This window comes from Varroa destructor, unplaced genomic scaffold, assembly GCF_002443255.2.
Source record: "Varroa destructor unplaced genomic scaffold, Vdes_3.0 BEIS01000002.1, whole genome shotgun sequence".
Taxonomy (NCBI): domain Eukaryota; kingdom Metazoa; phylum Arthropoda; class Arachnida; order Mesostigmata; family Varroidae; genus Varroa; species Varroa destructor.
In genome coordinates, this window is record NW_019211455.1 from 7,863,430 (window position 1) to 7,889,122 (window position 25,693).

Genomic DNA, 25,693 nt, shown 5'->3' on the forward strand with positions numbered 1-25,693 from the left:
AAGCACCGATTGTAACGAATGCTGTTGAAATAGAGTAACACGTTTAGGGCTGCACCCCCTGCAGCTCCATGTCGTAACGGTACGGCGTTCTCGTCGCGACGCCTCTTGACCGGCCACCGTATTTGTAGCTACACATCTTAGCCACTATCCTCTAATGGGATCAATGCTCGCGTATTTATCCATTATTGCAGTACGAAAGCGGAAAACCCTAACAAACTTCCGAAAAGGTTCGGCAGTCCTTTGGGCCCAAGGCGCCGTTCCGCCCTCCAGCGCCCGTGACCGCGCCGACCACGATTTGACGCTGACACTGATACTACTAGTTGCAACAAGAGTGTCGTGCATCTGTTGGCTCTCAACGGACCTGTCTTCATTGAGACTTTAGTTCACCGCTCTCGGGGTCTACTCGTTTGGTCGCCTCGACAAGTTCGATGGAGAACTAGACAACATCGGCAATATTTCTGGTTATCAGACAGGAATTTCACAGCTTCCGAACTAGCAGGAATGTATTACCTATACTCTTGCTGCTCGCAATATGTGTTGCAGCTAATAAACTATAAAGTGCAGGGAACAAATAGCGGGTCATATGGGAGAATATATGGAAAAACGGACCAGTGACCACGTTCACCAACGTGAGTATTCGACTTATAGTTGGTTGGTTAAACACGTTCGATTGTATGGTCCAACAATAACTGTCATCTATTCAACATGTGCATAGCTTACTCGTTGACCACTAGAATAATTTTTTTCTATGTCGCTTGCTTGTTCCATTTTATAAGCATCGCATTATTTTTTTAGGACTACATAATCGAGCCTTTCTTTTTACTGCACGTTTGAAACAATGGCAATTAGAAAAGCCACATAGTGTTCTACTAGCTGAATACAAAATGGTTTGCAAAATTCGCTAAAAAAAATAGACGCTTAAACTTTAGACGTTCCCAGAGCTCGATTGTTAAAAATAAGTCAAGGAAACTTCCCGTTGCCTCTAATTAAAGTACCACTCCAATGAATCTAACTTATAACTCTAATCCAACCTTGTACCTGAATATCTGGCCAATTTCGCAAACACTACCATATTTGCAAGACTTAATTATACTCGCACTGAAAAAGCACCTACTTTTGAGGTCGATTAGGTTCACCAATTGACTGAGCTAGCTAACGCACCGAATTCATTTTTTGGAAACCATTTTGCTTGGACAACGAGTTTAAAGGAGCTCTTCTTCTCTTGTGGGACATAAATTAAAAAAAATTCGTACTATTTCTAGTCGGACTAGCTTCTCTCTATAGTCAGGCGTTATTTTAACCCAGAAACAAGTCCGATGACGAGCTACATGATATCGCAGGACAGCGATAGCAGCAGTACTGACCTCTTGTGCACGGGTGCAAGTGACGTGCAACGATCCTTTTGGGACCGACCTGGGGATCCGTCTGATGGGAGTTTGGGATCCGAAACCGATTCATAATCTGCAATGGATCGTTTCGTTATAACAGCGATTCAGCGTTCAATACAATGATTGACATCAATGTACACCATTTATCCACCGCTGCCTTTCTGTCTGCGGAGGGTAATTGTAAAACGTTTAACGGTACTCTAGTCTTGAGCAGCAGTTTCACTGAAAAAGTTCTCGATTTCCAAATATTATCTGCACATGTTCCGCTATGTTTATTATTACAACCCACATAAGCCTTATATACAAACTATATATAACAACTCCCACTCTGAAATTGGAAGCCTTCACCTGAATGTATACGCTTCTATTAAATAAGGCAATAAAGTACTTTTCAACGAAAAAATCAGAACGACTATATTAGATAGGTATGTCATTTTGATAATACTGTTTTTCTATCGGAAAAAGCTATCCACAGAGTTTTCATGAAAATTATCCTTCAAACATAATGTCATATTATAATAAATAGCTTAATTTGAATTGCTTCTGTTCATGGACTAAGGTCCGTTGTATATCGTCTAGGTCAAGCTAATTATTAACTTAAAGTTGAAAGTTAACCGTAGCTTACTTTTGCACAGCCCATACCACCAGAGACACAGTAATACATGCTTGATTGCAAATATATGTAAAGCAAAACCCAGAATATCAAGCTCTGATTTCACGGCTTTACCTTAGAAGGATGTTATGATCTGTAGGGAGAGTTTCGACAGGGAAAGAAAATCCAGGAATCGTACATTATATATATATATTTGAGTTCGCAGCATGACTACACGACCAATAATACCCTTCCCGTTGTTTATATTGTACTGTTTTGATAGAATAGTACACAGGAGGCAGGGAAATTTGATGCAATTCACAGAAATGGGTAGTAGTTCACAAATTAAGTCGGCAATGTAAAAGAGAACAAATGCTCTAATGTATAAAAGAATATTTCTTCTAGTGGAAGTAGAATTCCCAATTATCTAGCTAGAAGCGATGGGCGAATATATGAAGCACCCTAAAGTACTAATTTTTTTAACGAAGGGCTTCCATTGATTACCTATCTAATTAATTTTGACCGAATATTTTTCCAGCTGATAGTCTTGATAGCCTGATGACTGCAAGACTATTCGAAAAAATCCAAATATTTTCTGCTCCGCTCCCTCTTGGTATTTTTTTTGCGTAACCTGCAAGTTACAATCGTACTTCAACATTAGAGCATTTGATATTAGTTGAATTTTTTTCTAGAAACGAGTGCGTCCCTTAACAGGACAGTCCCAATCAGCACCAGTTTATTTTGAAAAGACTACGCAGAAAAGCAATTAGGTAAGCTTCGATTATTTGGTATATTTATAAATATATAGAACTATATTTATGATGCGCATTTTACATAGAACAATTTGAAAATTTGGAGATTTTAGTTCCGCAAGACAAAGAAATTGCTCGAGATTCACTTCTTGGGAAGCAACATTTCATGACAATAATATATTAAACAGAGGAAATTTGTCTTCCTGGTATTTCCGAAAGACATCATGCATACACATCTGGATTTATATACATGAACACAACATCTTTTGCTGTTAACATCTGTGATGGCAGCTGGTTGCATCGTGGAAGGTTCTCACCCTGCGCCGTAAGCTTTTCTTCTATTTAGTCGCTATTTCAATTTATTGACTCTTTTTGCCCTGAAGCCCGAGCCCTACCGTCGTCCGCGAATCCCCCTTTATCCTTGGAGACTAGCAGATGTGTTTGCATGGATAATTTCGGCTTTTGAAAAGGCAAGAACGGAGCTGAAGAAGCTCTCCTCAAAGATTATTCATGCATAAGAAAAGCGCTGCACTAGCTATGTGCGCTTTCTCTGCCAGACGCAAGATTGAGCGAAATACTTATGTCTAGAGCCTGAAAATTAGAGTTAGCCGGATATTTTAACAACGCTACTTTAAGCGATTCGGACGCAGTCGGCTTTGGTTTGATATCGGCATTAGCCACTACAGATAAGATTGAGAAAGGACTGGCAAGTAAGCGCGCCAAATTCGAAAGTTTGTTAGAGCTGCTAATGACATCCTAAAGGCGATTTCCCTCATCAATGGGCCGTTCAATTACATTCAGCCGTCAATATAGAATTCGGGAAAACTCAGAAGTCTGCCATTTGCCTCTTGTATGCAGCGAGTCGATATAAAAGTGTGGCAATGGTAGTGGTTGGAAGGATAATGGAGGGGGCGCTGAAGGATAAGAAGGGGCAGCTTTGCGCGGTAGTAGCTTATTTGTCGTCGACGAAAGCCGTGCGCGTCAAGCACTTCGAGGCACAAGACGAATGACGTCATTCTGTAATTGTCTGCCTAAAAAAATGTGGCCTGGCTTTAGCCAGCACTTAGAAGATGAGATTTCTCGTCTTGCAGACTTATGCTAGTTCTACTTAGACTTGTTCTGCTATTTGTCGCTCAGGGGATGGAAACGTTAAAGGAAGAACGTCTTTTTTTGCGTTCTATTTGCCGCCTAAGCTAACAGCTACGGAGTTATTGTAGTGGTCTAATTCTGAAGCAGACGTTAATTCGATTTACGAAAATCGCTTTGTCTATTGCTATTGACAGTATCACTACCGAAGATTCGCTCAGGAAGCATGTTGAAAATATTAGATAAAAAAGTAACCCTCTTATAAATACTACATCCTACACCGCTCCAACCACTAGCTTAGGTTAAAAGCTGAACACTTTATATAAAAACTATGCACATTATCGTTATGATCAGTAATAATAACCCGTTTTTATGACAGTCGTGTGTTAGCGAATTAATATAAAAAGCCCGCATAAGTTTACTGTTTCAACTTGTTAGAGAGTACCGGCACAATCTTTATTTAAACAGTCGCTAGTTGTCTAGTTAACTGTATAGGTATGTAAACAAATATCAAATTCTTAGTGCAATCCTGTTTTCCCATGGTCTTTTTTTAGGCCTTCCTAGTGTAATCTGGGTTTGGAACGAACAGCAACTTCGCATGCTTGTCGACACATAATATATTTTTCCGTAATATTTTGCAAGAAATGTACAATTTAAGACTTCGATCGATACCCTGTCGCATCGGCCTTAAAATGGACAAGAGGCAAGGTTGAAGCTGGCTAGAATTCAAGTAAACAAATTTTGGGCATGTGCTGATACAATAACGCTCTAACGAACGTCTTCTTAAGATGGTTTTATGCTCGCAGAGCAAAAATTGGCTGTCCCTGACCTGCGTGTACAACAATCAGATCTTCTCCTGAAGCAGCGAACAGAAGGAAGAATATGGGATTTGGTTTATTCGGTGCTACCGCAGTCCTGGCCACTGCGGCCGGTCGGAAGGTTAAAAACTTTCCAAACGCTTTCCGGAGTAGAATTATCCCTCCTCGTCTCTGAATGCCTTTGCGGTGAAATAGCTGGGGGCCATATTTGGTGCCCGGCCTTTTCGCCCTCAAGGCTTTTTTGTGCGTTATATGCTTTGTATCTTTTTAGAATACGAGGCAACCGGCTCTCGCCAGTGAGATCTCCGGGAAGAAAGACTCCCCGGAGAGCAGAAGACATCGCTCGAATCGCGCGGAACTAGAATGAGAAAAATAGCTACGAAAGAAACTAAGGCAGATGACCAAAGCAGCACAGACGGCACAAATGGACAGCCAACACAGGCCCAAAACGTACACACAACTACACGCTCGCACTGAGAGACAGTGGATGCCCTTAGACGCAGCTCTTCACTCTAACACGCGACGGCAGTAATGGAGGCGCAAGAATCTCGACATGACCTACAAGCTTTTCGCAAAGGGCATTGAATATAAAGTTGAAGTGTGTTGATGACGGAGGAAGCGGTTTACACTCAGAATGGAATTAACCAAAATGGAAAAAGATATCACAAAAAAATAAGAAATTACGCTCCGATTAAAAGTTTTTTTTTCTTGGTTACCCGGGGCACCTGCGTACCTTGAAAACGTTTTGGAAAGTAAAGCGCCTCTGTAATAATCAAATATCAGGTGGAAAGGTTATACAGGACTTGCTGCCTTAAAGTATACCTTTAAAGATATCATAGACATGCTCGCATTTAGTTTTAAGTTTCCCCATAAATAAACCCTGATCGTTCGGCTTAAGCTTTTTAGAATATCATTTACTTTAAGCAACGAGTGTATGCTATCTTAATCCCGCTTGGATACTATTCAAGCCTTCATTCACTTACTAAAGGTGTCATATTGTAGTTTTCTACTTTATGGCTTTTCGTTGACTGTTTTCGTAGCTGCTGATACAAATAACCTTCGTCATCTCTTATTGGCTCCTTGACAATGCCGATGTATCTGGTATACACCAGGACAACCTCTAAGGACAGAATCCTTTTTCCAGTTGTGTTATGTCTAGGGGTTTTGATGAGTAGCATATTTGTCAGAAAAATTTTAACATGCAACTGGCCCACTTGCTCGATTATTTCGACAGCTTTTTCGCATTGGCCCGAAAGTGAACGTATGTACAGATTATATCATTTAAAGCTGAATCCTCTTTTCTCCTCGGTTTTGTGATCTAGTTAGTGTTTTTGCATCCGAGAGTTTGCGCTCGGAGCTTGAAAATCAACTGGCCGCGGACAAACTTTTTGGCCTTATCGCCGACGAGTGAATTTTACAAAATTCATTCGGAACTGCTAATCTTAGCTTTCTTGTTGTTGTGGATAGAAAGCTTTTTAATTTTGGTGTCATAAAACTATGGCAAGGACGTAGTTGTCTGCTAATCTTAAGGACACGTTGTGGTCTACATCCGAACCCGGGTATAGACAAACTTCGTTTCGGAACCAGCCGTCTGATGGAATGCTTAACGGCGACGTAGAACTATAAAGGTGTTTCAAAGATAGCGACCGTGCAAGGGAACAAGTTTTCCACTGAACTCATTGAGGCTAATGATTGTGTAATATATCGTAAATCGCTAGGTGCTATCATATCCAAAACACACACCAACATACAAGCTATAAAAGATCAACCAATCTCACCCAGAGGTTGTTGCACGCTTATCAGGATTTAGACCTCAGACAACTGGTCCTGAACCATCATCGTCTTGTACGCTGGAATAATACAGCTACTATGCTTACAGTATGCCTCAACCAGCGCGCCTCCACACACACCCTGATACTTTATCTGAAAAGCAAAAACGTACTCAAATACTTTGATGTACTCCCGATTATCCTTAAAAAGAGCACGAAGGCTCGTTGCCAAAAGCTGCTTATTGTATCTCAAACAGCAGCTGTCATCAAATTGCTTTTAAAGCATTTAAAGCAGCAAGGAACGGACGTTCCTCGTCATTGGGTGTCTGAACTTTGTCACAGTATGACATAGAGGCTCTTGTAAAAGTGGTTCTATTGCCCCACTTGGCACCTATTTGCACATTTCCAACATTCGTTCCTGAGAGAACTCACTAATGCTGCAGAGAGCTAGTTCCAGATTTATCATGAGTGCTTATCGATTCTGGAACGTGCCAATAGACAAACATCCCCGTATCAAGACAAGGACTGTCCGAGCGTGTTTACAAAGGAGCACCTAGACCCATCAGGAACTGCAAGGACATTTGCATACCTTTTAGAGGAAACGAAGATGAAAGTGGTGGAATGGCAGCCGCAGGCGATTGTATTTGCCGAAGCTGAAATGAGGCGGATTAAACCTGACATTTCTCTACCTACGATAAATGATTGCCTAAATTCATTACTGGCAAAGGCCCTACGGGATATTTCTCTGTCGACCAGGTCGATTCTCAAGTGCGAAAAAGCGTTTAGTGTTGGCAGCTTCTTTTCCAGGAAACTAAAAAGCTTATTATGCATAAAACGATGAAGGACTCTCTGATTATGCATTTGTATATAAAAAGTGACTACTAGATCATTCCGTAGTCTATTGAAAATTAATGATAATTTCTGTTATCATTTATGTATATGACAAAAAAAAAACGACGACATAGGGTGCCACCAAATCTACGGAGTAGTGCGTTCGCTGCGTCGGTAGGTTGATACCCAACCGGATTCGAAATTATCGAAAATCGGTTCGAAAAATAGATGTTGCCCTGAAATGCGCAACTTGTACCTAGGTACATTTTTTTTTTTCTTAACGTTAACAATTTTCGAAATAATGCGGAAAGTAGATGAGGTCCAGATTAAATTTTTTGTCGGCCATTTTGCTCGCTGCCGTTTTTGTCGTCCGTTCGAGCCTTTAGCTATGACTCAATTTCCCGAGAGGTACGATGTTCCACGTCAACATTTACACCTAAATTTTATAATTTCGCAACTAAATATACTTGGAAGCTTTATCCACTGACGCTTATCGTTAGATACATTTCTAAAAGGATTTCAAACACTTTTTAGACATCCTCTATTTTCTGAGAAAGAAAAAATAAAGCGCACATTTCTTATTAGATTATTGAAAGGACGGCCCTTGATTAGCCAGTGGTTAGCAGATTAGTAGTATTTGACGATCGTAATAATATAATGTCGGTTAGTGATGATAAAATGGGCTATATTTTTTGGGACCTACACCCAGTATATTAATTGGAGGCTCACCTAATCAAGCGGGAAATTAGGAATGAGTAAGATCCCGAATACGCGTGACTTTAACTGGCCACCTCTGGAAGATGAAGGTTAGTAAAATCCAGTTGCGTCAGAAAAATGAAGAACTTTTATTAAAGTTTCACAAAATGAATAATGTCTTTGCCTCACAGCTTGTTCTGGGAACAGAAGGACTTCGGCCTAAGTCGAATAATCACTTTTTTTTGCATTTGCCACTCGGGGCCCAAAGAGAACACCAAACGAGCGTTGAGACGCAGGGCGCACGTTGGATAGCAAAAGTATAGGGAAGAAAGGGATTTCTGGGTTGAACGATAGGTTAAGAAGCCAAAGCGCAAAGTGACCGCGGCCAAGTCTGCAAAGCACATCTCTACTAAACGCAACGATTGTCACAGATAGTGTATGGACATGAGATACTGTGAGCTTAGGTAATCAGATGACTGAAGAAGAACTGCGAGGAGAGCTAACGTAAAAGGCAAATATGCATAGTCAGCATAAACAAGCGCGCTCGAACAAAACGTCGGCTTCAAAAATCCAGTTGACAGGATGTGATGCAACCGCCGACATTACCCTGTTTGGCCGAGCTTACGAAAAGCATTAGGAAAGCAGACTCAGAGAGCGAATATAAAACAATCAGTGAAGATAATATTCTTCATCAAATAGCATCTTAGCTAGATAACTGAAATGGGCTAATAAAAAGTCACTCGTAGAATGGCAAAAAAGAGATTTTTCACTGATAGAGAACCCACAACTAGACACGAATTAATTAGCGCCTATAACATGGGATTGGAAACGAACATAGGATATATAAACCTTGACTGGGTTGGTTTGTTGGCGACGTTAAGAAGGATGTTTATTATGTTATATGCTTTATCAGCCTTAATTTTACTCCGTAAACATTCTCAGGCCAGGAGTTGAAACTGGTTGATGTTTATCTATTTAATGACGCCTATCATGCAGTACATTTTCGCATACGATACCCAGATATCGCTTCGAGCGCATTTTGTAGTAATATGTTCTTGATTCTTAAAATGTACGACCCCCACGACTGGGACCCGGCCTCAATGGTACCCTATGGCTAAAAATTACGGAGAAGCGATCGCTATCGTGCGAGAGTTAGAGAGACAAAATAAAAGAGGCTCTCTCGGATATCTGTTCTTGCTAGTAAAACACCCGTCGTATCTAAGCAATGGCAACCGTCAGTCTCTCTCAGATATATGCTTGTATGTATGTACGATTAATTATAACGGTGCTCTATATTATCTCAGATAGACTAATATGTATGTTCCAGTTCGGCTTTTTGAATGTCAGGAATCGATCGTTAAGACCGATGTGGGCACTCGTGGACTTTGAGGCACATTGCCAACTACGAATGGAATACAAATAAAAACTCAGATTACTTCACTGTAAAGGAAGTTTCCACCTCAAGGCCTTCGAGGCACAACAGCTCAAGTACTTTTGATTGGGCATAATTATTCGTATCAGCATTATCGTGCGGCGGGATTCAACTGACCGCGGACGGTGTCAACATAAACTGAAGTTACTTTAGTCACCGTCGACTCTTCTGAGTAGGTCGTTCACAAACTTAATTAGGTTAATTAACCTAGAAAAACAATACATTCGGCTAAACGGAGAAGAGGGGCCAGGCATACTCGTGAGTGAAGTATCGCCGAAGCCGATGTGCATGCTTCTGTGGCTTAAGTTTGCGATGGTATTCTATTTTTCGAAAGTACTTCGGCCTTTGAAGATACTTAACCGGTTAGTTATGTATTTGGACATCAACGATCTTCGTTACTGTGATTTGCAAAGAACGTTTACTAAAAGCTTTCTTTTGGCTACGAATTATTAATGTACTGCTATTGAATACCAATAGGAAAATATTCGCAAACCTTAAATTACTAGCAACAAAATGAAAAGGTGGCGTGACGCATCCCTATTTGATATGCAGGCACCTAACTTAAAGCAAAACCCTAAGAAAATACGTTTGACTTGAAGTCGAACGTTAATAAAACTATTACTAGTAACTTACTTGTTACATTACCCTTAAGTTTGTTAGCTATCGCCTCATTGTGCTTAATGGCTCACCATGCTGTATCCTCCTTCTGGTGTTGTAAGTTCCATTTTCATATAGCTTATTGTAAAATGAATACTTTTGTTGTGATTTTTTCCAACATATTTAACAGTATATAGGAATTGTACATGTCAAGGTAGGAGTGAACGCGGCAATGGGTCCTTCAAATCTACTACTAACAATACTAAAAGCTACTAATAAGGATAATAGGATAAGATTGTAACACAAATGCGGCGATAGAAGGTTGGAGCAGGATGGAGCTTCTACTAGTTTATCCGATGCTAAGATCAATTCAGTCGTTTTCAAGACGCCCAGTTGAATACATGGTAAGCTCTCGCTTCTTTGCTCTAACCGATGCCTAAAAATAAGAATATCTTTTTTTTTAGGTGCTTTTAAGAGATGCTCATGAATAATGTTCGATAAAGAGATAAGAAATAGATAAATCAAATCGTATTCGGCCAGGTATAATCAATATTCACTGGTAATCGTTTCTGAACTCCCTGGTCGATAGAGATAAGTAGTCGGAGCTTTTTTTTTTTTTATTATCTCTTTATCATACGACACTTGGCAGGCAGATGGAAACCTATCAGACACGTGTTTGGGTGGGCGTATATGACGCCAGTCGGAAAAAACAGCCCTTTCTGTGAACTCATCTACAATTTAACACGACGCAGTATTTAGATAGATAAACAAATGAACACACACAACATCTCTTGTAACTTATTTGACTCGAAAATACCCTGGAAACGTTCTCTTCCGTTTTTTACTACGGACGCATGAATGGTGTCTAAACTGAGTGGGTTTTACATCTGATATTTAGACCATTCGACACGATTTCAGACGGCTGGCAAGAAACGTTTAGGCCCGTATTTGAACTTACCACTACGTTTCTAACTTTAGGACGCAAACAGGCCATCCACTACGCTATCACGGGGCGTGTATGATCCTATAGAGTGGAGCAATATTAAACACCCAGCTAATATCCCCAGGCCAGCAGCCATGACTCGAGAAAAGGTTATTATATACTCTCTATAAGTGTTGGTCATTTTACTTCGAGTGTACCCCCTTTTATGCGGGCAAATCGCCAAAACATATGTTTGTATTACTTCAAATATTGCCAGTTGCTCCAATAAACCTATGTGATGGCAAGCATAGAAACACTTTTTAACAATTAACAACATGTTTTCCCCTTTTCATAAATCCTGGAGATGGGAAGCAGCCGTGGTCGCAATGTTAGTTTGTTCATGATTACTATAGTAACGTGTACGGGGGGTGATGCGTATTACTTACCCAGGTTATGGCAAATTGAAGTGGCCTTATCGATGCTCGAAAAAGTTTTAGATTACCTACTGTAAAAGGTCAAATCAGACATAGCCATGATATATAGGCTAGGCATGAATATCCGTTCTACCCCATTGCGTAGCACAGAACAGTAACTCTTAGCGTTTCGAAGAAATAAAAAAATTAAGTAACTGGGCTTGCTTGTTTGACCTGTAGCTATCTTCACAGCTTTCGTTAGGCTTTTTGGAGAGTAAAAAGTTTTTAAAGGCTTACACACTTACACCAGCACGGTGACTTGGAATAGATTTTCGAACGTTGGAAGATCAAATAAAGAATAGCAATCTTTGTTGCGATATTCTTGTAGCCGTATATAATCTTCCCTACCCTATAAACAGAGTATGCGTACCAGGCGATATTTGTGCACGATTACCCATAGACATATATTGCTAACAGAGGACAATTGCCATTGCGTTATTTGACCGTGCTGAACCAATAGTAAGATAAGATATCTCGAACATTTCGCATATTGTACTGAAGACCAGAAAGCGACATGACTCGTCGCCGGGAATAGATGCTACTGTTGCAGCATTCGGTACGATAACCACCGACAAAATGATATGGCCGAGCGATATAGTAACGATGGCGGCAGCGGCTGCACCCTCTAGAGGAGCCGTTGCCCCAACATAGAACGGCGGGAGAAATAAAACTGGGAGCTCTTTGTCATTGTCAAAGCTACTCAACCGAAATACAAAGACCGAACAAAACCTTTCGCAGAGACCAACGATAGTAAAATGCAAAGACGCAAAGTTGTCTAAAGGCGCTCGTATCTAACGTAACCTAATCCAAAGGATGGAACACAGAAAGACAACGAATCACTGTGTTTCCAAACCTGACGATTACCAGAAAGCCTTCTGAGATATTGCCTCTATGAAAAAAATTGCGGCTAGTTGAGACCGAAGCCTTCGTAAATAAAATCACTCCAAAAGGGATCCAATTTTGTATATCAAAAACTTACGTAGGAATTGGAGATAGGCTTTTTTTTTTTTTTTTTTTTTTATTAACAAGCTCTTACAATTTGCTCCTTGAAGTCCTAGCTTGAAGAGAAAAAGCGATAAACACTTCCGCCGAATTTCGTGCTGCTACTGGACAATAGCAACACATAGCGCAGTTTTGCCCCGGTGAAATTCGTGTAAGAGGTTATGATGTAAAAGGTGACGCTCGCTAAAGATGACCCTTTTTGCTTAACAGTGACGGGGTGGAATTGGTGACCGAGGAATAGTCTTCGACTAAGGCTGCCGTTATAGCTCGAGACTTAGGTGTATCGAAGTTTATTATTAGGAACTATTTGTATCCAATAGGAGAAGTGTACGAAATTAAGAACTGGGCTTGGGTTATTAGATGGGCGAAAGTCCGCGTATACCGTCGCTTGCCTCTTGCTGCTGCAGACCTACCAGTCCCCGTTAGCGAGAGTTCAGGTAGGTTTGTTACACGTAGCAAAACATCAATTTCGAACGGGATATTACTTGTGTGTAACTCGGTCTAAGCTTCTAAAACTTCACAAGCATATCAAAGAGACGATCTAGTTTGTACAACTGGCAGTGGTGGCAGCAGCGCTGCACAAAAGATGGCAGGATCCTAAGAGAGAAAACGTTGTTCATCAACAGAATGGCTGTCGGTCACGCGGCCCGAGTATGACCCAAGTCACATTCGCTAATGACCCATGCATATCTGGCCAGGGAGATTATTTCCACCGAACGAATGTCGCCTGCGTACAACTTACTAAACTTTGTGGCGTGCATTGACAGTGAAATATATGGGACAACCCAATACAAGCATACAGCGAATTGATGAATCTTCGTTAGCGATGTCACGGACAGGCAGACAAATGGCGTTTAACGATAAAAGGCTCCATGCAAAATGTGCCATACACTTAAAAAATACTGACATATATATTCAAGCTGTATTATAGTTGCTATCGTGCTGATAGCTTGGCCGGTAACAAGACTAGTATCAACAACAAGCTAATTATTACGGAGATCTTCTTGTTTAGGAAAGTACTTCGCAGTAGACCTGTAGTAACAAGGACATACATATGGAGGCAAGGTTAAAGAGCAGAAAATCGATAGGGAAAAATGTCCAAGATTCAGTAGTAAGATCATTGGTCCCAACTCGATCACGAGAGCTAAATGCAATTATTTCGAAAGTCGAATTATTAAATCTAGCTGGCTTCGACATGTTCTGTTCCAGTAGCAAGGAAATGCTTGTATCATATTCCGTATTTTTTAGGACGTCTTCATCACGACATAAGTGACTTCCGGCACAGATCAACAGAGTCGTGTTGCCATTGAATTCGAAAGTATGCCGGCTCGTTGCTGACGCGTCAAGAAACTATTTGATATCGTTCGTTTCATAAACGACGATGGCAATGGCGTCTGTTCATTGGACACCTTTCTACTAAAATCTAATGCACAGCTCCCGTAAAGGAGACAAGTAATCTAAACTTTATTGCTCTGCCAGATCCTGGATCCTAATGGGCCAATTTTAGTAGAAATGAAAAGCAGCGGGAAACGTAATTTCTATTTTCAGTAAAAAGTTGTGTATTTGAAATTGACTTCACTGATTTTTATTACCTAGAGGAAAACGAACGCCAGGCCAATATGGCTGCAATAGTCATCGTGTGAACACCTACATTTAGAAAGTAATGACTTAATTAAGTGTTTCCGATTAATTCATTCGTTTACTTCATTAGCTATTTCAATATTTTTCTATTTCTAGCTAAATTAGCTATAATTAGTTGGTTCAACTAATTATAGCTAATTTAGCTTCAAATGCTGAATAGGTAGTTAGATGGATGCTTTGATAATTACACTCAGCCTTACTGTTGTTCCGTGTTCCGTTACAAGCAGCGTTTTCGTCGATCGCGTCCCTGCGCGGACCAGGATTAAGTATTAGTATGTGTTTTTATAGTGGATTTTGTCAAAACTTATTTAGAGTCTACTTTGAAAGCGATTGCTCGTTCTCAGTTGATCGTCCACTTCTAACTGGATTCAATTCAAACTGCATATAGTAGCTTCAGTAAATTATAATAACTTGCCGTTGATTGATTTGATTTTTCATGGCCTCCTGGAAATCACTAAATCTTTAACTTGCTACTAGATTGCGGAGCCAAGAGGACTTATTTAAGGACTCTTTTTTAATTTAATAAAGCATAATATATACAAGGGTTGGTTGCAAGCAGTGACGCCTTATCGTATGAGTTTTCCTTACAATATGCAGACCATCATGATATTTGATGAAAACCATCAAGCTGACTAGGTATATAAAAAATGAAAAAAAAAAAAAAATATCAAATCAACCATTACCCCAGTTAGTAACGAGAGTGAACTCCCATTAAGCCTTGTGAACCCGCTGAGTCTCGCATTATCCTTTTGTTGTGTCTATGCATTCTCCAATAGATCGATTACTATGTTTTTAATACAGCGTAACTTACAATTTACGCGCGAAACGAAAACGGAACATGGGCCATTGGACGAATTGAGAGGATACACAAGGCACTGGGCCCTCCTATAAGGTATTAATTATCTAGCTTTCACGTCTTCGAAAACTCCAAGGAGTATTCAATGAAGGAAAAAATAGGTGCATTCCGAGTAGTCTCTAGTGATTCTATTCCATTTGGGACGCTTATAATTGTTGCGCATGGCAACGATACGTTCGTCCGCCTTCAGACAGTGCTGTGCTCGTTTGCAATCGTTGTTTGAACAAAGACTGTCTAGGCAAGCTTTTTAAGCTGCTGCTACCTTGAAAGTTTCGCAGAACCTCGGCTGAAGTTGACCCCTGTATAATACGCATGTATGCATTGTATACAAGCAGGCCCCAATTTTGTATATTTTTAGTGTCATTAGATAAACGCGATGTTCGCAAGATGGTTTCTTAACTTAGTATTCTTTCTGACGACATTAGTCGGGCCCTACAATCCGTCAGACTGGCCATCGCGTTCTTTCGACCGGTCCGCTTTTCCCTGATGTAAGCTCCTTCCGCATTGCCTTATCGTTTGAATGAGAATCAGGCTCGGGTCAGGGGGTAGATCGATCCGAAGTGCTGCCCGCCGAATGGGCCGCGGTACGGCTTCCGGACCAAGCCCCCGGCCTCTTAGCTGAGCGACGGCTCCCAATAGCAGTAAAAGAGAGATCATTACGGCGTAATCGTATGATATGACCTGTCGCGGAGAAGCTAGGATGGACGGATAAGCGCGCTAGAAACGGGGCCTAAACCTTATTATGATTACTATGATACAGATTGTTGTCAATAATTATGATGATCATATTGAGCAGTATGATGACTTTACAGTGATTACGGTCTCACCTTGTCACTCGACTCGTGTGTAGGTCTTCTTATAATACCTGCTGTCGACTTCTCCGTTTAATAGATCGATCTCGTTATAAATCGAAGAAGCCAAGAATTGTCTCCAAACGGTTTTTGTTCCATTCATTTCAGTGTTATCATAACGACCTTTAGTTTGATTTAAACCCATCTTGAGTAAAAAGCTTCCGTAGTTCAATCGGAGGCTAAGTTGGCGGAATCTCTGAATAAACTGAAAGAAGGATTTCTGACTAAAACAGTCCTAATTATTGTTAGCAACGGGCTGACCGTACATCCCGATAAATTTATTTTCACGAATCTAAGCTTTCATGTTAATGGCCTTCTATCACTTATAACGTTAGTACCTAAGAATTACTTTTAAATACTATGTATGTAAACATAAATACTCCAGTTCACTTACCTGAATGCCCGAGTGATGTTTGCCGTGTCTATAATGTATGTTGATGCGTCGATCCTCCCTTGAAGCATCGATGCGGCTTCGGCTCGTTTGACATACGCAGCCTGCGAAGAAAGTCCGTGTATCTGCAATCTCACGACGCAGACCTCGATCTATTTTTAAACTTTATAATAATATTTGAAGCGGTACTGTGCTTTAGTTAATATACACTAATAGGATGAGAAAAACTACTAGTCTATGGTGTCGAATTGAATTTCCGGCTGAGACTTCATGAGTCCTTCTATATCACTGAGTTATTGATTACAGTGCGTTATATTTAAATTTATCCAGAACCGGTCCCCGTTGCACCGCTGATTGCATTATATAATGAAGGAAGAGAGAATGAAGAAGAATCTCGAAATTACCTTAGACAGTTGGGAAGAATAGTTGGTCACGCTATAGTGGCCGATCAATACAGTGTGACCAATACTTGGCACGCCAAATCACTACTCCCAGTGCGTGATCATTGCGGATTTGTCTTCGAAGAAGTTTGTGGTTTAAAAGAAAGGGCTCATTTTAAAATTGCTTAGACTTTTTATCCTTTATATATGACCGCGGTTTACTGTCTAAATAAGAGAAAAGGGTCCAGCCTTAAATATTGCTATTGACTTGAGAGATGCAAATTCCACGTTGCAAGTGGGGTCTCGTGGAATGGTTGAAGACCAAATTATAGCATATTTACTACGGAGTTCTTTTAAGTCAGGCAGAAGTATTTGTATTTCCATTACTTACATTAGAATCCGCTATGTATCAACACAGTACAGGTCTGAGAGTAAAGATATTTGTTGCAGTTAACTTGGCTGTTTTAGAGGGTGCTATATGTACAAGGAATTAATGTAAGCCCAATACCTATCAGTACTAACATATCTCAAAATTTCTTCAAATAATTTACTTTATCTCTGCATTTGGAGAATCGATTACGTCACAATGAACGGACTTCGCCGTCGAAAGCTCCTATGACAGAGACACCTTTACTATGATTTAGTAAATGTATAAGGATAGCTTTACTATAGTTTGCCTTCAATAACTTGGATTGTCTTCAAATTAATGGTTAGGGTTTGCTGGAGCGGCAACTTCATTTCCACAGTCAAACGAGATTGTCGCTGCAGGTGAAGTCCAACATCTATTTATGAAGACCTTCATCCCTGACCCTCATGTAGAGGTGAGGACTAATCCTTGTGCGTTACGACCGAGTCGTTCCAGAACTATATATAATGAGGTTGAAGGCTGATCAGCAGAGCTGAAGTGGCTCTTTCTAAGCTTCTTTTTTTTTTTATCAAAGTCACTTATGAAGTAATTGCAACTCTTGAACAAGGGATTCATACGGTATTTCCCAACGAATTGGAACAAATCTATGGCCATAAAAAGTTGTTCGAACTTTAGATTTGTAGATCCCTGAAGTGAGTTGTTATAGTCATACAGTTGACATTTGTCACGTATGACCTGTCGTAATCTATTGCTAAATTAATAGGCCGTTCCAAATTTCACGGTTTTAGGTTTAACGGTTCAACCCAATTTTTTTCTTAAATTTTAATAACCAAAAAAATTGTTCGAAAACGCTTGCTTTTATGTTTACCTAAAGTGTTTTCGTTCTACTTAGGGGAAATGAGGTCGCCGTATGGATCATTTTATTGAAGGTTAATAAAGATAACACAATTTATTTCCTTTTGAAGATTGCTGTCCTATATAGTTTGGAAGAGCGAACATTATTATTATTATTACAAGTAATAAACTACATTAATATCAACTACGTTTCACTAATTTGATTTAACATTGTTATATTAAATCACTTTTTAAATCTGCTTCCTCTACTTATTTCCTGACATTGAAGCTAACACAAAATAAATCTTTTTGATAGTCAAGCAAGAATTCCCTGGCCAAAACTAAAGCCTAAAGCTCGATTCAATTCTTGGAATAGGCTCGACATACGATAAAAACTCGCGGTTGGAGGTAGGCCAGTAGTTTGGATAAGATTCTCAAGGCTTAAAAAACCTGGCCTGCTCAAGCTTCCGTTACTTTCTTTGTGTTCATGTGGCCAGCCGTTGAACACGGCTTTAATTAAGGTTTTATTACATGTGCCAAAGAATGCATTGGCTCGGTTTGCTATGAGCAACTTAGTTTTTATTTGTGTTTCTTTACCTCTAACACACGGAGATACACAATAAACGGAAATAGCTGCACCAGTAAAAAGTACATTCACCAATATTCAGGTAGCAACTTAGCTAATACACAAAGTAAACATAAGATAACCAAGATGCACTGGTAACAAGTTTGGACAGACCAAGAATGGTAGACATTCGATAATATAAATTCAAACGTTGTCTGTCACAATTATATCATTTTCTTCTGCTATTAATAACACCTAGCGACATTAAAATCTCCATCCACAGTTCAGGTTCCTTTTGGGTGGGACAGAAGGTGTTGTGGTGTATAAGGCCCACCAGTGACATTTTCTAAGTTTTTTTTTTTTAATTTTTGCAATGCTCATTCATGCGGATTTTGCAGTAAATGCAAAAAAAAAGAATTTAGATACTTCGGATCCTACGACCGATATCGTTGCCACGCATGGCTTCAGACGGCTGGCGTTTCCCAACACAAAGCGCTTAGTCTAGATTTTGAGCCTAGACCATTATACATACGTAGTAGACGTTACTATTATACCATCAGGTGACACACCAACAGCGGTTAGGCCTAACTGAAAAATCACCTATTGCCTTCCTAAAATGTCGTTCAATATAAAAGTACGTTAGCTTTTTGAATGTTCCCCGCTTTCTGCGCATTCTTTCCTAGTATTTTTTTTTTAACCTTGAAGCAAACGATATGTAAACAAAAGTTCTCCGTCAAAAAGAAGAAGGTGAAGAATATTCTCTCAAAAACAGAGACGAAGATCCTTAGTGAACTAAAAGATCAATAAGAATCACTGCTTCTGTTTAGCACATGTATTTTGTTTGGCTTGCCATCCTTGAATCTATATGGGAAACAAAGCGTTGATTCGAAATCCCTCCAGACAGAAACCATTGACAAACGCTCTAAGCAATTTCGTGCTATTGACAAATCACCAGAAAATCAGGAAAGTCTGCGTATTGGTTTATACTATTTTTTATGTTAACTAGATGCCACACTTGGCAATAATTTGGCACTTATAAGCTCTTTGCGTTACCGGCGGATTTCGATATGCAGAACAAAGAACAAGGGGGTGTTCACTCTGTCTGAGATTCAGTTCCAGTAACCCCGTCCATACCGTCGACTAGCCGCTTACGACGTTTACAATATAAACATTTTATGCATTCTCTATATGTAATGCAAAGACAGCAGGGCTGCAACCGTTCGTATGGATAATATTCTATTATGTCGCTACCCTCCCCGAGAGCGTCTGCGCTCGTAAAAAAAGGTTAGGTTTGCAGCGTGTTTATTGCGTCACCTGGCTCAATAATACAATATCCAATTCGACTCTGTCTTCGTGAAGGATTTAGTGAAGTTGCGTTTCCAGTTTGCTGAAGCATACGCCTCTGGTCTGAGTCTGATACCTGCTATCGTCTTGTTGCTGTCAAGGCCGTGAGCCTCAGTTACTCGATTGAAGAGAGGACTCCCACGACAGAGGATTGTCTGCATTGCATTCTACACGCTGTGCAACAAGGAAACATCCGTTTATCTTGCGTCAGTCGGCAGTATCGAGCGTTTTGTCAATATTCTCTCCCACATCTATGACGGCTTCAACCATTGTATCTATTTAACTTTGTGTTGTATTTCTACTGCAGTTGCCGGACTGCACGTCATCTAGCCTTTCGAAACTATTTTATCTAGACGCAGCGTTGAATGCTTTATTTCGACATGTCCGGATTTCCTAAAATTATTCTATTATACTACGGAGTTGCTAATGTTGATCAGCATGCATCCTATCGGTGTGCATGTGCATACGTACCTTACATCTTCATCAGCATTTGAGAAGTGGGATATGGTGACATATGTGTATCTGAAGAAATCTGTCAGCTCAACATAGAGCCTACATCATCTATCTCAAGTTATTAATCACCTTTTTTTTACCACCAAATAGATCATTGGGGCCCAGCATATAATCCATATCTCTGCCCAGTTTAGAAGCATGACCGTAGAATGGATGCGAGATAGTTACTTCATTCTTTATTTTATAAAATCAGAAGAAAAACTAATAAAATCTGGGGGTATACTGAATATTAGGGTACAAAAAAAAAGACTCATTTAAACTAACATATTGCCTTTTTTTTTTTTTTTAGCGCGCGACTTCTAGCAATATGACACATTATCATTTATGTTGACAATTTATTCATCATATAGCATGGGTATTCGAAACCGCACGGGAAAATCGAGAATTGGTATACACATTCAGTTGGGTTAATTTCAAGGTCTTCAGCGGCAAGTTTCCGATGGATCTACTGCTGGCTGATTTTTGTTTGCATTGCGTCATGATCGAGCAAGACAGAAATTATTCAAAGGGAAAACTTAACGAGTGGGTGAAGTTCTCGCAATCACATCCATTAGTGATGCTAAACTCTTTTTTCGCGGTTGTTACCTACATTCATATAGGTCATGCTTCGATTGTTCTGTTATGTTAGCCGCTGAAGCTATGAGGCTATCATAGCTTTTTTATTGCGTGCTGGGGTCTTAAGAGACAGCATTCCCCAACAATCTCTGTTCCAGATTCACATATTCGTCTGCTAGTCCAGTTCCATATAAGTATAATTCTTCAGCAGTAGGGCTGCAGCGGCAGGATGATAGTGGGATGGTCTTTTCAGCTTGGTTGGTTATCAGCCCACCGATCCATGGAAAGGCTCCGTGGAGGGTGTCAGCTGGTTGTGCGACAGAACGAATAACTCTTCTGGGACCTCTGTACTAGCTAAAGGTTTTTGGCATAGGCCGCATATGGAGCAAAGAAGGCTCCTTTAAGTGTCCCTATTCATTCCTTGTTCAGTCCCCAACAACGCCCCCGAAATCCCTAAATATATCCCTTTGCCAAATTCTCGCTTGGCTGTCTGCGCTCTGCAACCCAAGCGCTACGATGCCCAATGGGACTACGTAAATGCTTGTCGAGCACCTTCTAGTTTGTTCTTTCCTTCTTGCTTCTTTTTTTTTTTTATTTCCTACTCCCTTCCCTCAGCCCCTCGCCCTCTCTTCTGCATCTTACTCTGCCCCTCTCACTCATCCACTCAGTTTCTGTTTCTGTCTATGGCTTCTGCCTATAAAATCCATCGTACAAAACATCTTCTCCAGTGTCAGACCTTCTCTTTAGTTGTGGAACTAAGGACAGCATAAAAAGGATCTATAGGATCAGCGGTTACCTCTTTGGCAACTCCAGTTGCTGAGCTGGCTGGAAGCGCGGAGATGATGAAGGAGTATTCTGGTTTTTGGCCAAAAGAAATAGAGTAGCATGCTCAATGACCACAGACCGAGCTTTCTCCGCACCTTTGTTAATATGCTGGTTGTAGTATTAGTTGAAATTTACCAATATATCTGAAACGTTTGCTACAAAGGATTGTCCTCTTTTTGCCAAAAGCTTCCTTAATGGAGCCCACTTATAGACAAAGGGTTTTGTCCCATCTATTATACTTGGAAAGCTCCCGCTTTGAAGGAAAGAACACGAAACAAATGGGCGTTTCTGGTATTTTTTTTCGTTGTAGCTGTCACATTCGACAATATAAATATATAAACGTTCTGGGTAATTACCGTGCGTTATGCTTTTTTCTGGGAATACAATTAGGAGAAGTTGGTTATGTACGACAATTGCTATTACTTTCTAACTCCATTATTGAATGCTATTGAGATCACTAGGATACGTCTAATAGATCTATATCATGCAAAAGGCAGATACGAAGAGAAACGCACAACTAGCTAATTACCGTGCAATCATTTATTTTCTCTATGTTTGGGCTCAAAGGCAAATGTTTTATATACTCAAAATATCCAAAAGGCTCCCTGACAACCGTCTTAACCTTCGTTAGGCCAGTTCAGATGGTTATACTCTGAATATCATGTGCGAGATCAAATTAGCCTAGTACAAAGCTGTACTAAAGGTAACTTGCCAATACTTGGCTAGGAAATATCCTTGCAGAGACCTTGTTAAAAAATGTGACTTGTGAAAAAAAAAAAGTCATTTATGATATAAATTGGCCATCAAAGTTCCTACTTTAACACAACAAGTTCACCACTTTTCTACCTGGCCCTTAACTATCTTTCTATTTTATAGACATCCCCTTTTGTTATTTCTTTAAAAACTGCCAATAGAGGCCTTTTTGAAGTTATCTTAGCTCTCTCCAGCGGAGATATGGAGCATCATAAGGGTTGTATCAGGGGTCTATTGTACTTGTTACGTACGCTTTCTTTACTTTTATTTAATATTCGTGTTTGATTTTCAATGGACTCAGTGAAGTATCTTAATTAACAGGCTACAGAATCATCGACAAATGCGCAGACCGGCGTAAGCTTGGACGATTCTATAATGCTGCTTTGTGACAAAGGGGCTTTGAAATGAAATTTCACAGCGGAGCGATCGACAGCTTTTCTTTGCAGGCAACGGCAACCGATCGTTGGCGGACGCGTAGCCGTGAATGACGTTAAGTGATAGAATTCCATCCGGCTGAACTTGATTATGCTCCTTGTTGTTATGCTCCTTGTTGTTAATCTCCTTTAAGCCGGCGTGCATTTCGATCTGAAGAAGCAGGGGCATATTGCTGTCCGTAGGCTCGCCGTTGGGTTACGGGTCCTGGGCAACTCGCAACACTAGCTCCGACTTGAACAACTGTCGTTCACGTTGTCTACTTCACAAGTAACGCACCGATATGTTTTTTCCTGTTAGTGACCGTAAGAGCAACAGTCACCATAGGAGATCGTATATAACTGGGATGTGCCGCTATGTACGATTTTTACGAAGTAGATACAACTGCACTTGATTTAATTACTTTATAAACTACCAACAAACATGTTATGCCACTAAAGGTAAGCACGGAAATTAAAGAGGTATATTTGTTCAATGTTCGTTAAAAAAACTTATTAGTATTTTATTGTGTAACCTCTTTTTTTCAAGATGTGTCTCTATCGCAGCGCTCCCAAGTGACGGAAACCAGTGTTTGCCGTCATTTCGAAGTGCCCTATAATGACTGCATTATAATTAATTATGTCTTTTACGTTTTATATTTACTATACCGGCAAATCTCGTTTCGTTTTGAGACCCTGGCATTTGATAGAATGTCTCATGGTGCGCCAAAGGTAAAGCATTTAAACATTTAGTTCTACATGTACTAGAAAATGATGATTTCAACATTTCTGTTTAATAGCTTTCCTACCAGGAGGTATATATATATACACCTTTCCGAGACAAAAGAGCAATGTTGATAATCATCGTATTTTTTTTTTCTACCTTGTGCAATAGTTAATTTCCTAGCTTGGTTTCTTGTTCAGTTGGATCATCCGGGAGCGTTAAAGGTTTTTTTGTTTGTTGCGCGATTTTTATCATAACTCTATTGTTTTTTTTCGAAGAGTATTGTATTAACAACTGGCAAATCCTTTTTTCGTAATTGAATTATATGACGAATGCATTTATTTTTATGTCCCTTACCTTAATATCCAATAGTACTTAAATGTTTTACGTATACATTTTGCATAAGTAACACAGTGCGCTTGAGAGATAAATGGCTTGACTAATAAAAGATATAATACACGGCATTCAATCTGAACGCATTACCAAATGCTTTTAGTGAATCATAAAGGACAGGCTCGACTGATCCAGGATTGTTCATCCGTTTATCAGTTTCATTACTGTGTACTGCAGAGATCTTTGCATAGCTATACTCACCCATACGTACTCTTCTCTTAGTTCTTTGTCCTCTTTGCTTGCCCAGGACCAACACGAGCGTTATATAATCGTTTGTTGTCGTACTAGCATTAACAGTTTTTCTAGTATGTCTCAGGTGCTATGAGTCGCATTGGGTTGGCGTTCGTGTCATCTGAAAGTTAAGATCTGGCGTTAACAAACGTGCCAAAAACGTTCAAGCGCCTCTGATTTAGATTCGAAATAGAGCGCCCTGAAAATGAATGAAATGCCTGAATTTACTATTTTCTACAATTTTATTGCGATGATATAAATGCTTCTCAGGCCCATAAAAGATTCAATTGTTCATTACTGGGAGAAACCGTCCTTGAAAGATCGTTTTTGTTCTGGAAATTTCGATATAAAAATGCTCCTTGTAGTGGTCGGCCAATGAGGGAAAGTTAAACGAGACGGAGACGTGAGTAGCCATGGCGTTGCCAAGAAAATAAACATATTACCACACAGTTTCGAATCATCTGATGAAAAAAACTCGAGTGTTTGAGTACTACACAGATAGACTCTAAAGGATTTACTCGACCGTATCTTCATCTGCAAACTCTACAAAAACTAAGTGAAATCGCGCAATTTCTGACGCGGATGGTCACGATTGGCAAAAACTAGCTTACATATCACAATACGAGTTAGTAAATAGGAAAGGCATAGTTTTCCACCATTACGATGACAGATCACACATATTTTCAGCGACCTGGTTAAATTCGGAAAACTTGTATGTGATATTTTTTTTTGCATCGGGCGTATAGCTCGGACCTTTCACCACAAAACTACCGTCTGTTTCGGCCTTCGCAAAACTCTCTTAATGGAGGGATGCAAACATAATTTTTAGCTAAGAGACCACAATTGTACAGTGATGAAATTATGGGACTGTCAGAAGGAATGGCTTATACTTACTTTATCATTTTAATATATAAAGCATTTATTAGAAAACGGCCGACTTCTCCAATATACAAATATACAGTACATATCGAGAGCTTTCGCTTCTTGCCCCTTCCGATCACAGAAAGATCCCGGTGTCCAAAACTAGCGCTTCTAAACATTCGGCGCTCTATCCCTCTGTATAAGTCCTCGTCATCCGGTGGTCGTCCGTGGCCTGAAGGGCCCTTCCCGAGTCCGCTTCGTGAAGGAGTCATTTCACCGAAGCGGACAACAGTGCTGGACGGCGACGGCGGTAGTATAGAGCAAAACATCTCCTCTCCAAACGACTGAGAGCCAAGCGAAAAGCTGGCACCAGCTCCCTTCTTGCGCCTTAACATCTGCGTGTTAAAATTGTGCTGCCTTCATATTTGCCGTTCTCTTGTACGTGGCAGCCGCTGTTGGTGTTGTTGCTGGAATCGTCGTTTTCTTTTCGTTGCGCTGGCGCGTCACGGTGCTGTCACACACGAACTGCTAAGTCCGTCCGTCCGTCCGTCCGCTTCTCTTTAAGTCACCCTATTCTTTGTTGGGAGATATGGATTCGCTCAGGCGTATGACGTGGCCAGTCCTCCATTGGAACGTAATGAACAACTGACACAGGGACGGTTCCCCTCTAGTTCTATTTGGTGCTGCCTTACGAAGCATCGCTGCAGCGTTTCCTTAAACTAGATGACTCGGGCGGTTCTCCTGTTCCTAGTGCTCTTTATCTGTATCTGTAACCTTATTGCCCTCATTATAACGCGAAGGTTCTCGTTGATTCAAGTGATGTCTACCTGAAGGGCAAAAG

The 25,693-nt window shown here is 40.3% G+C and overlaps 2 long non-coding RNA genes across 5 annotated transcripts in view; one reads left to right on the plus strand and one right to left on the minus strand.

Annotated features, from left to right (window-relative positions):
- The window catches only part of LOC147757312 (uncharacterized), a 49,634-nt gene extending 47,843 nt beyond the window's left edge, over positions 1 to 1,791 (plus strand). For all 4 annotated transcript variants that reach the window (XR_015320897.1, XR_015320899.1, XR_015320900.1 and 1 more), the window contains one exon: positions 192 to 1,791. This is a non-coding gene — a long non-coding RNA (uncharacterized LOC147757312). The remainder of the gene's footprint in view (positions 1 to 191) is intronic.
- Positions 1,792 to 22,046: 20,255 nt separating this feature from the next.
- LOC147757313 (uncharacterized) lies at positions 22,047 to 25,127 on the minus strand. The gene is made up of 3 exons (XR_015321887.1): positions 24,886 to 25,127; positions 23,962 to 24,112; positions 22,047 to 22,958 (listed from the first exon to the last, which is right to left on the minus strand). It is a non-coding gene; the product is annotated as an uncharacterized LOC147757313 (long non-coding RNA).
- Between the last annotated feature and the right edge of the window lie 566 nt (positions 25,128 to 25,693).